General features: G+C 42.2%; 1 protein-coding gene across 3 annotated transcripts in view; it reads right to left on the bottom strand.

Annotated features, from left to right (window-relative positions):
* Positions 1–13,673, bottom strand: part of LRRC8D (leucine rich repeat containing 8 VRAC subunit D) — a 114,345-nt gene that overhangs the window by 87,889 nt on the left and 12,783 nt on the right. For 2 of the 3 annotated variants that reach the window (XM_054531421.2, XM_054531423.2), the window contains exon 2: positions 3,656–3,800. The gene's annotated coding sequence lies outside the window, so the exon portion shown is untranslated. Of the gene's footprint in view, positions 1–3,655; positions 3,801–4,121; positions 4,217–13,673 lie in introns of those variants that run through there. The other variant, XM_009248102.4, reaches the window with a different exon arrangement.

A 13,673-nucleotide genomic window follows, 5' to 3' on the forward strand; every position in this document is an offset into this window, starting at 1 on the left:
ATCAAGGAACCATGCATGTATCATTTCATTCCTCCCTTACAAAAGAATGAGCTCTCATTTCCTCTCTTTTGCTCCTCCTTTACCTTCTCCTCTCCCTGAGGGTTTTGACCACAGTTTTACAGAGGGGAAGTTATAGGCCACTACAAATATTCCAATTATTGAAGAGAAAACAAATATTTCATCCAACACTTATGAAAAATGTACTCCAAATTTTAATTTGCAGTACAACAAATTAAACCATAATTTTACAGCTTAGTTAATGGTGCAACATTAAAACTGTAACTAAAGAGAGCCTCAACTTTAAGTGCTACAAAGATAAGGAAATAAACTTACTTGCATCTAAGGAATGTTACAAAAATATTTAATCTATAATTTAAAGTTCCATGGGTTTGCTCACGTTGTTCTGTAATGTGAACCTCTCAGTGGACTACCGTGAGCTGGAATGAAAGAGTAGGGGATGTGCACAGTGGCAGTGGTAGTGGGGAGTGGAGAGTCATATATATCATTTACTAATTAATTAATTTTCTGGGATATAAACTGCCCTAGGAGTAAGCCGGAAGAGATTTTTTAATTCTAAAAAATTAAAATATGGTTATCTGATCCCTTGGAAAGATACTTGCTCACTAAAACCTGACAAAAGGTATTTGTAAATTAAAATATACTACTAGAATTTTGGCAGAATACAAATCACACGGGTGCAAACACAGCTAAATCTAGTCACACACACAGGAAGTGTAAATTTCAAATATGAAAAAAAACTGCTTTAAAAATGAAAACAAACCTTGAGTTCTGGGCAGAGCCTGAGTGAAGAGGTATAACGAAAAACCTGGAGATTTGGTAAGGCAATCCAGCTTTCTTTTGGAATGGCAAAGGACCACCTGAATCAGCACTGCCACCTCTTCCTTAGGCAGCGGCTTTCCAGACTACAAAAGAGCCACGGATTACATCAGAAGACCTTGTTCAGGTCCCAACAACTCCATTTACTAATACGACCACTGACAAGTTACATCTCATCAGCCTGTTTCCTCTCTCCATAAACTGGAGAAAATGAATCCTACCTCACCACATCACTGAAAGGAGCAAGAAGAGTTTAGCTCTGTTGAAAGGAGTAAAAAAAAAAAAATACATCATATACACTGTGTAAACAGAAAATGACAATCTAAAGGCCAGTTATGATTTCTGAGTTTAAATATCACTAGAATAGAAGGAGACTCTGTTCTTAAATGGGAGAGAGATTTGGAGGCTCACAAAAGCTGTTCTACTGTATCTTAGAGCAGAGTGACAGATGCTAAAGAAAGTTCCCAAATAAATTAACAAACTGGGGGGCAAGGAACACACATAGGTATAAAAGTAGAGGCAGTGGCTGGGTGCAGTGGCTCACTCCTGTAATCCCAGCACTTTGGGAGGCCAAGGCGGGTGCATCATGGGGTGAGGAGTTCTAGACCAGTCTGACCAACATGGATAAACCCCATCAATACTAAAAATACAAAATTAGCTGGGCGTGGTGATGCGTGCCTGTAATCCCAGCTACTCGGGAGGCTGTAGCAGGAGAATCGCTTGAACCCGGGAGACGGAGGTTGTGGTAAGCCAAGATCGCACCATTGCACTCCAGCCAGGGCAACAAGAGCGAAACTCCTCCGTCTCAAAATAAAAAAAAAAAAAGTAGATGCAAAACACTATGGTTGTACAGGTCTTTCAAGAATCTCTTTTGACTGGCTGAGTGCAGTGGCCTCCCAGTATTTTGGGAGGCTGAGGTGGGCAGATCACTTGAGATCAGGAGTTTGAGACCAGCCTGGCCAACACGGTGAAACCCTGTCTCTACTAAAAATACAAAAATTAGCTGGGTGTGGTGACTTGCACCTGTAATCTCAGCTACTCAGGAGGCTGAGGCAGGAGAATCGTTTGAACCCGGGGGGCAGAGATTGCAGTGAGCCGAGATCGCGTCACTGCACTCCAGCCTGGGTGACAGAATGAAAAACCGTCTCAAAATAAAAAGAATCTCTCTCGATTACTTTCTCACTTTTCATGACGTATTTGGCAAGAAGAGGCATAAACACAGCCATCTCACAATTAAATTCAAACTTAAGAAGTCCATGTCTATCTAGGAAGGATAAGTTTAATTGTTCAGTTTTCATAGTGCATTTTGGCTACTTAATGCCATGTACTTATTGAATACATGTTTTGTACTCAAGCTGGTAAATTTGTACCACCCTGGTGAATTTTCCTTTCAAAGCAACTTAATTATGTAGTAAATATGTTTTATGATAAAATTTTCAGCATCAGAATGCTATAGTCAGCATCCCACGTCATGAATGTAAATTCTACACCTTACCCTGACTCCTTAGATGGCTTGGCTACCCAATAAAGTGAAAGCGCGCAGTGTATGTGATACTGTGCTACACAGATTCACTTTTCCTCTGTGCTACAGGGAGAGACCTTCTTTGGCAGAGTCTCACTTTCCTCCCCTCTAGTCATATGCTCACATCCCTTCCTCGGAAATAAAAATTAAGATGCTACTGGCTTTAATAGGGCTCAAACATTTAATTTGAGGCCATATAATGATCCCGTCAAACTGATTATTCTCAGCCATCCCACTTCCCTTAGTGTCCTCCCCAAGACTAAAGTTTCACCAGGTAGATAAACAGGCGGTAAAACAAGGCTAGGCTTTCACTGGGGGGAGAAGTCAATCTGAGTTATTCTGGAGAAAGAGGACCTGCCAGGGAAATAAAGATGCAAAATGTCTGTAGCATAAAACCAACCCTAGCGTTTTATTCTCCTTCTATGAACATTTGAGATGGAACACGATGTGGAAGTAAAATTATAATCTACCTGGTGAATTTGAGAAAAGTCACTCTCAATTTTACTTTGATGACAAATGGAATTAATAAAGATGCCTGGCTCATATGTTAAAGTACCTTCTGTCTCAGCGAGGAGGCCTGGCTCAGAAACCACAGTGGAGTTAACAAGCCAGACACCAGACTAAACATCTCAGAACTCGCTGCTGTGCCTCATTCCTGGTCCCTACCTTTCCGGTGTGTGCCTGCATCATTAATTCCCTCCGTTTGGCATGGCCTGGCTTTCCCAAAACAGAAACCAAGGAACCGGGGGTCCTCTGTTTCAGCAGCTGAAGAGCTGATTTCTGAGCATGGACACTAAGATTCTTTTCTCCTGTCCACCTTACACTTCACCCACAACTCATCTTCTTCCTCTTTCCTACGTCCCAACCCCTTACCCTCCCACCACCCTGCCTCTCAGGACATTTATGTGTATGACCCCAGACCAGTAAGGGAGGAACAAAGAGCTGCTGCTTCAGGCAGCAGCAGCTGGAGGAGAGGGTGGAGAGGGCAGCTGGGGACTCCAGGAAGACTCCCCGGGCACTGGCAGCCCCAGCGCAGCCCGGGGCAGTCCAGCCTGGAAAGCGCCCTAGTAGAGTCCTCGCAGGCGGCTCCGCAGCGCACGCCCAGGGCCTTCCGCCGGCCCGAACCCAGGGCGGCAACAGCCAAAGTTTGGCAGAGACCCCGGGTGAGAAGCCAGTGGTGGGGGGCGGGCAAGTGAAGCTGCAGCACAGAGCTGGAGATGCAGATCCGACACTAGCAGCGCTCCGTGCCGCGGACTTCCCGACCCGCGCCCTGGACCCAGACCCGACCCTGCGCACCTGGACCAAGCGGCCACCCTGTTCTCTCAGGGCGCTCTCTGGGGACGCGGCTTGGGCGAGCTCCGGAGGCTGGAACCACGGCGACAGGAGACTTCACTCCTCCATCCTGAGACCCGGCAGCACGTTATAGACAGCCGTGCACTTCCTGTTTGAAAACACAGGGGAGAGAAAGAGCTAGAGAGATCCAAGTGTCGGCAGTGGGGAGGAAGGAGTGCAGGGCGGCGGGGAGGCAAGACCAGGGGGTCACCGCTTGCATAACTGCCATGGTGGGCAACCAGCGCTCCCCTGGCCCTGGCGACCCCGCCGCACCGGCTGCCCGCGTGGTGCCGAGGTGGCGCGGCCTCGGCCCGGGCCCCCCCTGCCGGTGGCCTCGCTGCCAGCCACCCGCCCGCCCGCCCGCTCGCTCGCTCGCTCACAGCCCTTCCGTTTGCAGCTGCTGCTCGGGTTCTCCCCTCCCCGCAAGTACCTAGATCAACGGACTCCACACTTCCTCCGCCGGTGCCCAGAGTGGTCGGCCTTCTTTTTCTTCCTTTCTTCACCCTCCCAACCCCCACCCCTACCCCCCAGAAAATAATCACCTCGGGGAAGGTGTAAAGACAAGACTGAGCCTTTGCCGGGGAGTGGTGGCTGGATTTATGCAAATTTTTAAAGTTCATAGCCACATCCCAGTATATCCACTACAGCTCAGCAGCTGTGAGAGATTCAGGATGGGAAATTACTTGTCTTGTGCCTCGCTGGCTCAAAAGAGAAAGCGCGCACACAGCTGCCAACACAGAGCAGCCAGGAACTGCAAAACAGTAACAACAACAAAACTACATAGTATCCTCGGTTCCTCCTAGGGTCTCTACTCAGATCAACCTGTCAACCTCATCCTCACAGTCTACCAACATTTATATATACCAATTCCACATGGAGCATAATCGCATGGTGCATTCTTCCAGAAAATGATTCCGTAGTTTTCTGTGCTATGTAATCACAGAGAAGTTCCATAGTCCTGGGATTATATTCATTCATTTTGTTGAACTCTGACTTAAGTGGACTTTAGTACAGTGTTAAAAAGAGTACACAGAAGGCTTAAGAATCTGCTGTATGCAGAGTGTGCTGGCTATGGGGATTCGCATTTGTAACCTGACTGCCCTTACATGCAGTCTATCAGGTTACAAAGCGCTTACAGGACTGTCTCTGACAAACGGCTCCTTTTATTATCAAGCTGTTGGCATTCATGGTTCCATACTCAAAATAGAGAATGGAATACAAACGATAATTATTCTACATATAAAGCTCAGTTTTTACTGAAGCAGAAAGGAACAGACAGATACTAAGCTCCTACTCAGTGCTAGACATCATCTCATTTTAAACCCCTCTTGGCCTTAATATTTTCCAACAGATCTGCAAAAGTCCTATTCCCAAGTGAGGAAACAGGGTCAGAGAAATTAAGAAACTGTTCCCATGGCTCTGCCAGAAAGTGGTCAAATGGAGAGCTGAATACAGGTCTTTCCTGATTATAAAATCTGCACCATTTCCCCTACACTGCGAATTCCTACAATGATCACAAATTCTTTTTTTTTTTTTTTCTGAGACAGTCTCGCTCTGTCGCCCAGGCTGGAGTGCAGTGGCGTGATCTCGGCTCACTGCAACCTCCGCCTCTCGGGTTCAAGCGATTCTCCTGCCTCAGCCTCCCAAGAAGCTTAAACTACAGGCACACGCCACCATGCCCAGCTAATTTTTTTGTATTTTTAGTACAGATGAGGTTTCACAATGTTGGCCAGGATGGTCTCATCTCCTGACCTCATGATCCACCTGCCTCAGCCTCCCAAAGTGCTAGGATTACAGGCGTAAACCACCACTCCTGGCCAATGATCATGAATTCTAGGGAGAAAGCCCAGCACAGCAACCATCCTGTGATCCATCCCTTCATCTCTGAATGATCCTGCTACTTACCAGCTATTGCTGTTGTGCTAGGCAGTTTCTTTAACCACCTGAATAATACATACCTTAATTTCTCAGGCAGAGGACACTGGCTTTTTCCATTATCTACTGCTGGCTGTCAGCCTTTCCAGAACTACTTGGTGGCAAAAGTTCAAAAGGTTCTAGAATGGCTACTCATATGCCAAGGTACAAAGTCTGTCCAGTTCGGAACCTAACAAGCTGACTAAAATTCGCTTCCTGCATTATTTTTTCTCTAACTGGGGCTCTTTAAGAAAGTGGCAAATGTTGTTCACAAAAACACACACGGCTTCAAGTTGACATTCTCTCATTTTCTGTTTCCTTCTGCTATAACACTTAGTTCACAATCACCTGTCAGTAGCATGCTGCTATGAGGCTCCTGACGCAACCAAATGAAAAGGTGATTAAGAGTCTTGTGCACTCAAAAAAAAAAGGGGGGGGGGGTCTTGACAATACTGAGGTCTCCAGACGATGAACTACACCTCACCCACCCTTTTCTCCCCACCTCACAGACTTGAATTGTAGTGCACCCAGATGACCATGGCCTTCAAGTACAAAGGCAGGGGCTGGGAATAAGACTGCTAGGACCAGTGAGATGCATTCCTGCCCACCAGGCACTCGCAGTCTAATGAAGGCTTCTTACTAAAAGACTTCTCAAGGGATCTTAGCATCCTTTTAGGGTCTAGCTCTGTTCACCTTTTTCCTTCTCTCAATCCCTTGCTTACCGTGGTCCTGGCAACTCTTCATGTCTTTTCACAAACTTAATACTTCTTCCCAAACAGCTACCACATATTTTCCACAAAGTACTCAGTGTGGGGAGTGGGGATGTGAAGCAGGGCATTTAGCTAGAAACTTCTCTCATTTTAAAAACGCTGTCAATTATTACCATGTTTTTAAGGATACAATTATGTTTTGAAATATCTTTCGGTATCCCTCCTTCATTTTTGTTACTCATTATCTAAGAGCCCAAAGGAAAACCTCTGAAGAAAAATATTTAAATTCTTAAGAAAAGGCAAAGGAAAACTTAAACCTGCAGAGCCTTTGTTTTTTATATTTGGGACTCATGAGATTAGACTATCTAACTTCTTAAAATCTCTCTCAGGAAAAATTCAAAGTCATTAATCTAAAAACAGTCAACAGTATACTATTCCTATTTTGTCCAAGTACTGTACTGAGTGATAATTTAATGATAGATAGGAGAGTTTGTATGGTTTAATAGGTAACAAAATACAGAAGAGCATTTGGTGGGAGACTAACAACGGTATTCACCTATGCTGCTATGTCCACACCCAAATGTCTAATACTCCCCTCCAGAGCAGTGGCCAGATGTGGGGGAAGGGCAGCCACATTTCTCTTTCCCTATAAACCCAAACCCTCCTCCTTATCAAAAATATTTATTAACATTCACTCTGTAGGACTCCCAAAGTTTACAGTTTGCAGAATACAACACAGCCCCTGACATTTCCTAATCCTAACTACCATGAGGCCTGAACACCACCTCATACTTTCCCCCGGTCAGCTATTCGCCCGCTCCTTCTGTGTTTCATGGAGAAGTGTTTCTTTCTCATAGCCGCTGTTATGCTTTTGTGTTTGTGTGCACGTGTATGTATATATATTAAAATCACAACCTCATAAAAAGAAAAAATACACTCTCAGGTAGGCACAAATTATGCCACAAAAGATTTTGGAAAAATGTGGAAGGTTCACTTTGAAAGTCTCCACTCCCTAAGTACCATAATCCCCAGATGAAGAGACCAACACTGTGAAAGCCATTTTAGAAGCTCCAAATTCAGTTTCAATAAATAACTTTTCTGAGGACTAATGGGTGTGGAGGAGGAGATGATAAACTCATCTCTAAAAAACAATGCTGCTTATCTTTCTTCATCTTAAGAAAGATCTTAGTTTGGTGGTTAAAAATGTTTGCCACAAGCAATTCTCTGTGTGAATATCAGGATTCTTGGTGATTATTACACATGGATTTTGCAAACAAGAAAATAAAAAATGACAGGCTGTCTGGTTACCAAAGAGATGACCTCTCTGCACTATCAGCCTTCACAGCAGTGTACCTACCTTGTCTTCACCCCCGGGGTGGCACATGCAACAGCATTTTCTGGGAAGGAGGTCTCTGGCACTCACATTCACTTCCTGGCCTCTGCAAAACCTGAACCATGGCTTTCAAGGAAGCCTTTCGCAGAGCCAACTGGCTGGCCTGATTGGCATTTACCCATAGAGGGTTATTAGCCATCTTTAAGGAACCAGAGTAAGTGTCATTTCACATGACAAAATGCAGCAAGGGGTCGCAAAACATCTTTAAAAAAAAATATGCCTGTAAGATAGTTTCCTGATTTTGAGCAAGCAATAAGGAAAGCACTACTTAAAGCCCCCCACAGCATGACTTAGAAGATTCAGCCACAAGGCAGATAGGGCCAGGGTGGCTACAGGCCTGAGCTGGTATCTCTCTAAGCTCACTGCTCCAATTTCCTCAGCTTCCAAACACACACAACGAACCCACACACCTTGCACAAAATTACTAACATTACATAGGACAAACCCTCACAGGCCCTGCCTCAATGAATTCTCAGAACTACCTTTGCAGGGAGGTGTCATTATTAATGTGTTACAGAAGCAGCAGCAGGGCTCACAGATGTTAAGTGATATTCTCAAAGCCTTAGGTAATGGAACGAAAACTCACCCTCGGTCTGTTCTTCCTTCTTTTAATTGAATAGAAATGAGTGGGTGCATTTTGGCTGTGGATATATTATTCTGCACTACATATCTTTTGCTCAGAAAAAAATCCCACTTTAAAAACATAACTTGTAATGCTCTCTCTCAAGTGCATCATACACCCTCATCACCTCGCCAGATTTTGGTAAAGTGTAAAGGATAAACATGTATTTTGTAATAGGCCAACTGACTTTAAGCCATAGGAATATAAGTAGATATAAATTAGGTAAAATATGCACTTGAGCTGCAGCTGGATATTATTTTATAAAATAATAAGACAGATCCAGTGATCAAACTGTGATAAACAAAATCTTAATACATTTTTTCCAAGCTTCCTCTCTCATTCTTCAATTAGTATGCAAAAAAAATGCATGTAAAGTAGGACACGATGGTTGATGTACTGGGATTTACTAAGCATAATACTGTGAAAGAAGGGTAAGATACCCCAAAATTCTGACTAAATGCAAATACCTGTATAAAAGACTGTTCAAAATGTTCCCAGCACAGACTGCTAGGAATGAATAGCCTTGGATTATTTAATGACTGTTGATTTTGATGTGTATTATATAGATGAAATACTGTCCTAGAATTCATTCTTCTTTGGAAAGCATGTTTTGTCTGTTAATCTTCTGTGGTAGTATCTGTTTCCTTATTTGAAACATTGTTTTAATTCTCTTTGGGCAATCTTATTTATCTTATTTTTATTTTTGAGACAGAGTCTCACTCTGCTTCCCGGGCTGGAGTGCAGTGGCACAGTGTCAGCTCACTGTAGCCTTGTTCTCTCAGGCTCAACCAATCCTCCCACCTTAGCCTCCCCAGTAGCTGGGACTACAGGAGCTCACCACATACAGCTAATTTTTCTTTTTTCCCTTTTTTTTTTTTTTTGTTTTTCTTTAAGGGACAGGGGTTTCGCCATGTTGCCCAGGCTAGTCTCAAACTCCTGGACTCAAATGATCCACCCACCTCAGTCTCCCAAAGTGCTGGGATTACAGGCGTGAGCCACCACGCCTGGCCTGGGCAATCTTGTTTTTTAAATAACATATTAAAAAGCCCAACAATGTAAAAGGGTTGGATCCTAAAAAGTCAAATAAATATAATGTTCATTATTAAGAAGTGCTCTTAAAAATGACTTTCAGAGTTCATAAGGAACAAGTCACACACATCATATCTTGAATACAATTCAAGATATATTATACATTATATTATATATTATAATATATAATACATTACATTATACTTTATATTATATATACTATATATTATACTATATATTATACAATATATATTATACTATATACTATATATATTATACTATATATATTATACTATATATAATACAATGTATAATATATACAATATATATTATATATTATACATTATAATGTATAATGGAGTCTACATGAAGAAAAACAATTCATGAATAATTTAAGGTTACAAAATTAGATACTTTAAATTTCATCTCCTTTCCTTTGCCTGTAGTGGAATAGCCAAGGCAAACAGCACGAAAGAGAAACGGAGTACCTGAAAACTCCAGAAACTTTATTATGAACTTTTAATAGCTTATTCATCAATTTTTTAACTAACCCTAGTTTAATAAATGCCAAGGACTTTACATGTATTAACACTTCAATGCTTCCTGACAACAACCCTATGAGGTAAGAGTTACCATTATCTTCATATTACAGATGAGAAAACAGACATGGACATGGAGACGTTAAGTAATTTGCCCAAAGTCACACTGCTAGTAAATACTAAAACTTCAATAGCCTGGCTGACCAGAATCTATTTTAACCAACATATTTTCTTTCCCATAAGACCCAACTGGATTGAGTCTGCTTTCCCTAGTGTGAAAGTTCATAAGGTACAGTGCCATAAATACAGCAGAAGAAAAGAAGTGGGGAGGAGTGGGGTGAGGGGCTCAGAGACTTTCCAGTTTGTAGCAAGAATGTAACCACTTGTCTAGGGGCACTAGGCTGAAAGCTCTAGGAAGTCTGGGATGCAGAGCCTGGGCCACATTGCTGAATAAATAAATATTAAGAAGGAAAGAAAAGATATTTGCAGAATGAAAAAGCCAGGAGGAAGGGCTGCTTCCTCACCTTGACCAGAATCCTGGATTTCAAGGCTCCAGGATTGCCTGGCTACGGCACAACTGAACTAGCACCTGAAAGGAATGCAGTGAACCCATGTACTTTGATCTTGGTAAAGCAGTTGATACAGTGTCCTGTGAAATCAGGATCCTAAATCAACTAAAACTTATGTTGTTCCAGGAACCACACAAGTTAAGCAGGCTAGAAAGAAAAACACTGGCTACATCTACTAGTACGATGAAGAAAAAAGCCACAAGGAACGGAATTCAATCCGTATTCAAAAGTAACTTAGAAATTACTAACGCTGTTTTAATCAAATTTGCACATAACATTAATTTGGGAGGTGTGAAGAGGGCAAATGAGGGCGAGCCAATTGACTTAGTCAAATTAGCAGAGAGGTGAAGCAAAACAGAAGTTCAGTTGCATTTTTGTGTCCCCTTTAATTTGCAGGGAGTGGCTACGGATGTCCAATGGGTAGTAACCACCTCTAGACCTAAAATGCCAAGACTGAACTAAGTAAGCAATAGCAAATAGATACATGTTTAAAATGTTAAGACTTCAGGTCTGAACTTCACAGAGCATGATTGTATTATTCCATACACTATCAGTAAAGTTCCATGGGAAATAATATTCCTTTCAACAAGACTTCGTTAGGAAAACCCAAAGAAAAGAAGGGGCTCAAAGGCTGAGTTTAGGAGGTCAGATGAAAAAGTCAGTGGCGTATGTATAATCTGGCCCCACTACAAATATGCCGCACAGGCAGAAGGTCATGAGAATGGTTTGCAAATACATGGCAGGACAAAGAACAGCAGAGAAGGGAGAGAGAAGCAAGCTAAAACTTGAACTAACATTATTTTTTTAAGCATAAATTATAATTTCTAATTTCTTTAATGTTGAGAAATAGCTTATCCCTTGGTAGAACTATCTGTCCTCCCAGCAAAAATTGTATTTTAAACGTTAGCAGTTGATTTAGAACTAAAAATGAGAGTAACAGAGCTCTGAAACATTTGAGAAAAAAAAAATGACCTATATTCAGGCTGGGTCCTAGGAAATGTAAAAGTGAGCATCATTTCATGCAGCTCCTAAGAGGCTGAAGAACTGCACTATTAGCTCTGTAGCCAATATGCAGAAAGAGATTCTTGACCAGATATGGGTTTTAAGTATATCCTAGCAGGCTTGTTTATGGGAGAAAAGCATATGTTTCCAGAAAATAAAAGGCTCTGAAAGGAAAGAGGGTCACTGAATAATTAAAACTTTCTAATATGTCACCCTTACTACTCTCAATCATAATTTGTACGGTTATTTTTTAAGGTGAAGCCCTCAATATGTGAGCAATGCAGGCAAGGAATACCTTTGGGTATCTGCAAAATTAATGACAATAATAACAGCAACAGCAGCTAACACCTGAATGTTAACTATGTGCCAGGAACTGTTCTAAGCATTTTATATAAACTATCCTCACAACTAACCCTAGGAGGTAAATATTGTTATATCTTCATTTGATAGAAAGTTAAGTAACTTTCTCATGTTCCCATGGCTAGAAAGGCAGAGTAAAAACCTAGGCAGTAGACTCCAGAGCTCATGCTCTCCAAGAGATTGTCACTGAAGACAGGTACAGCCCACAATAAAATCCCATATATTCCTCTGCCTTCTAAAAGAAACAGCAACAAAAAAGGAGAAATCTAGCACAGAGACATAAGGATTAGAGTCATCCCACATTCTAGATTTGAACAGGAAATATATGTGAAAAACTTCACCCAAATGACAATGCTCTGAGAGATTACTGTTTAATATTTACAGAGGACAAAAAGCAAACCATAGAACCTACACAGACAGATCTTCCACAAAGTTTGATGACTGGCCCCCTCCCATGGTTTAAAAAATCATCCATACAATGACAAACTCAAAATTAGCTTCAGCTCAGACCTTTCTCTAGAATGCCCCAATGCCCTCTAGAACCCTTCCCTCACCAGGCTGCCCTCAGAACCACCTGCAGAGCCTTCAAAACACACTTTCCCAGGCCCCACCCAAGATGTGAACCATCGAAATCATGGGGGTGGAGGTGTGCTCCTGGAATCTGCACATTTAGGAAACTCCCAAGTGATCCTTAGATGCAGCCTAGTTGGCGAAAGCCCATGCTACCACCAGAATTGCTGAAGGCAGAGAGCAAGGCAAAATTATTTCCCTTCTCAAGAACCTTCAATGGAATAACCTTTACTCAAAGGCAACCAAATGAAGTCTAAATTCCTCAGCAGGACACTCTAGGCCCTCTGTAATCTGTCCCAAACTGCTTCTCTGGCTTCCTTTCCTCCTCCATCCCTCACTCCATCCCAGCAGCATTCCCCAAACACATTCTGTACTTCTGCATCTCCATGCTTTGCTGCTCCAACGTTCCCTCAGCTCTCCCACCAATTCTCTACCTGTCACCATCTTTGTCATCCTTCAAGGCCCTATTCAAGGTATTTTTCCTTGTGAGACCTCCCCTGATCTTTCCAGTCAAAATCAGTCTCTCCTTCCGAGCAAATGTTCAAAAAATGTAGCTCTCACGAGAATTACAACATATACTGCAAACTGTGCTGAATTATACTAAGCTGTTTACATGCAGGTCTTCTCTTCAAAGCAGGGGCATATCTTACTCATCTTTCATACTGTGGATGAGAAAGAGACCTAGGTCAAAGTTTAGCTCTCCCTACTAGTTACTAGCACTGTATCCTTGAGTGGATTATTTAAACACACTGAGCCTCAGTTTTGTAATCTTTGAAATGGAACGCCAATGACACCAACCTTCATGGCTGATATAAGTATAAAACAGAAAAGTGGCCCACTATGGACCACCTGAAATGCACTAACATGATAGCCGATGTTAATATTTAGCGCTAACTTTCGTTTCCCATCCCACTAGAGTGCATTGCAGACAAAGTAAATGCTCAAAAAGCATTTGCTTTTACTAAAAAAAAGCATTTGCTTTCAAAGTAATGATAAATGTTAAGTGATTTCTTAAAGTCCTTTCTCCTGACCCAATTTTGTTCTGTTATAAAGAACATTTCTCTATTCCTATTCTATTTGTACTTCCCTTTCTTTCCTTCAAAAATTAATGTTCAAAATTCTAATGAACAAGCCCTGTCAGTGTCCCTCCTACTCTAGCTTGGCTGTTTGCTTTGAACTACAGTAACTGCCTGCAGCCACAGTGTCACTGCCCAGAGAATTGCCTGCTTCACCCTTGCAACAAATAGCACTTTGTAGGCAAACTGGAAGAGAGC

This window comes from Pongo abelii, chromosome 1, assembly GCF_028885655.2.
Source record: "Pongo abelii isolate AG06213 chromosome 1, NHGRI_mPonAbe1-v2.0_pri, whole genome shotgun sequence".
NCBI classification, from domain to species: domain Eukaryota; kingdom Metazoa; phylum Chordata; class Mammalia; order Primates; family Hominidae; genus Pongo; species Pongo abelii.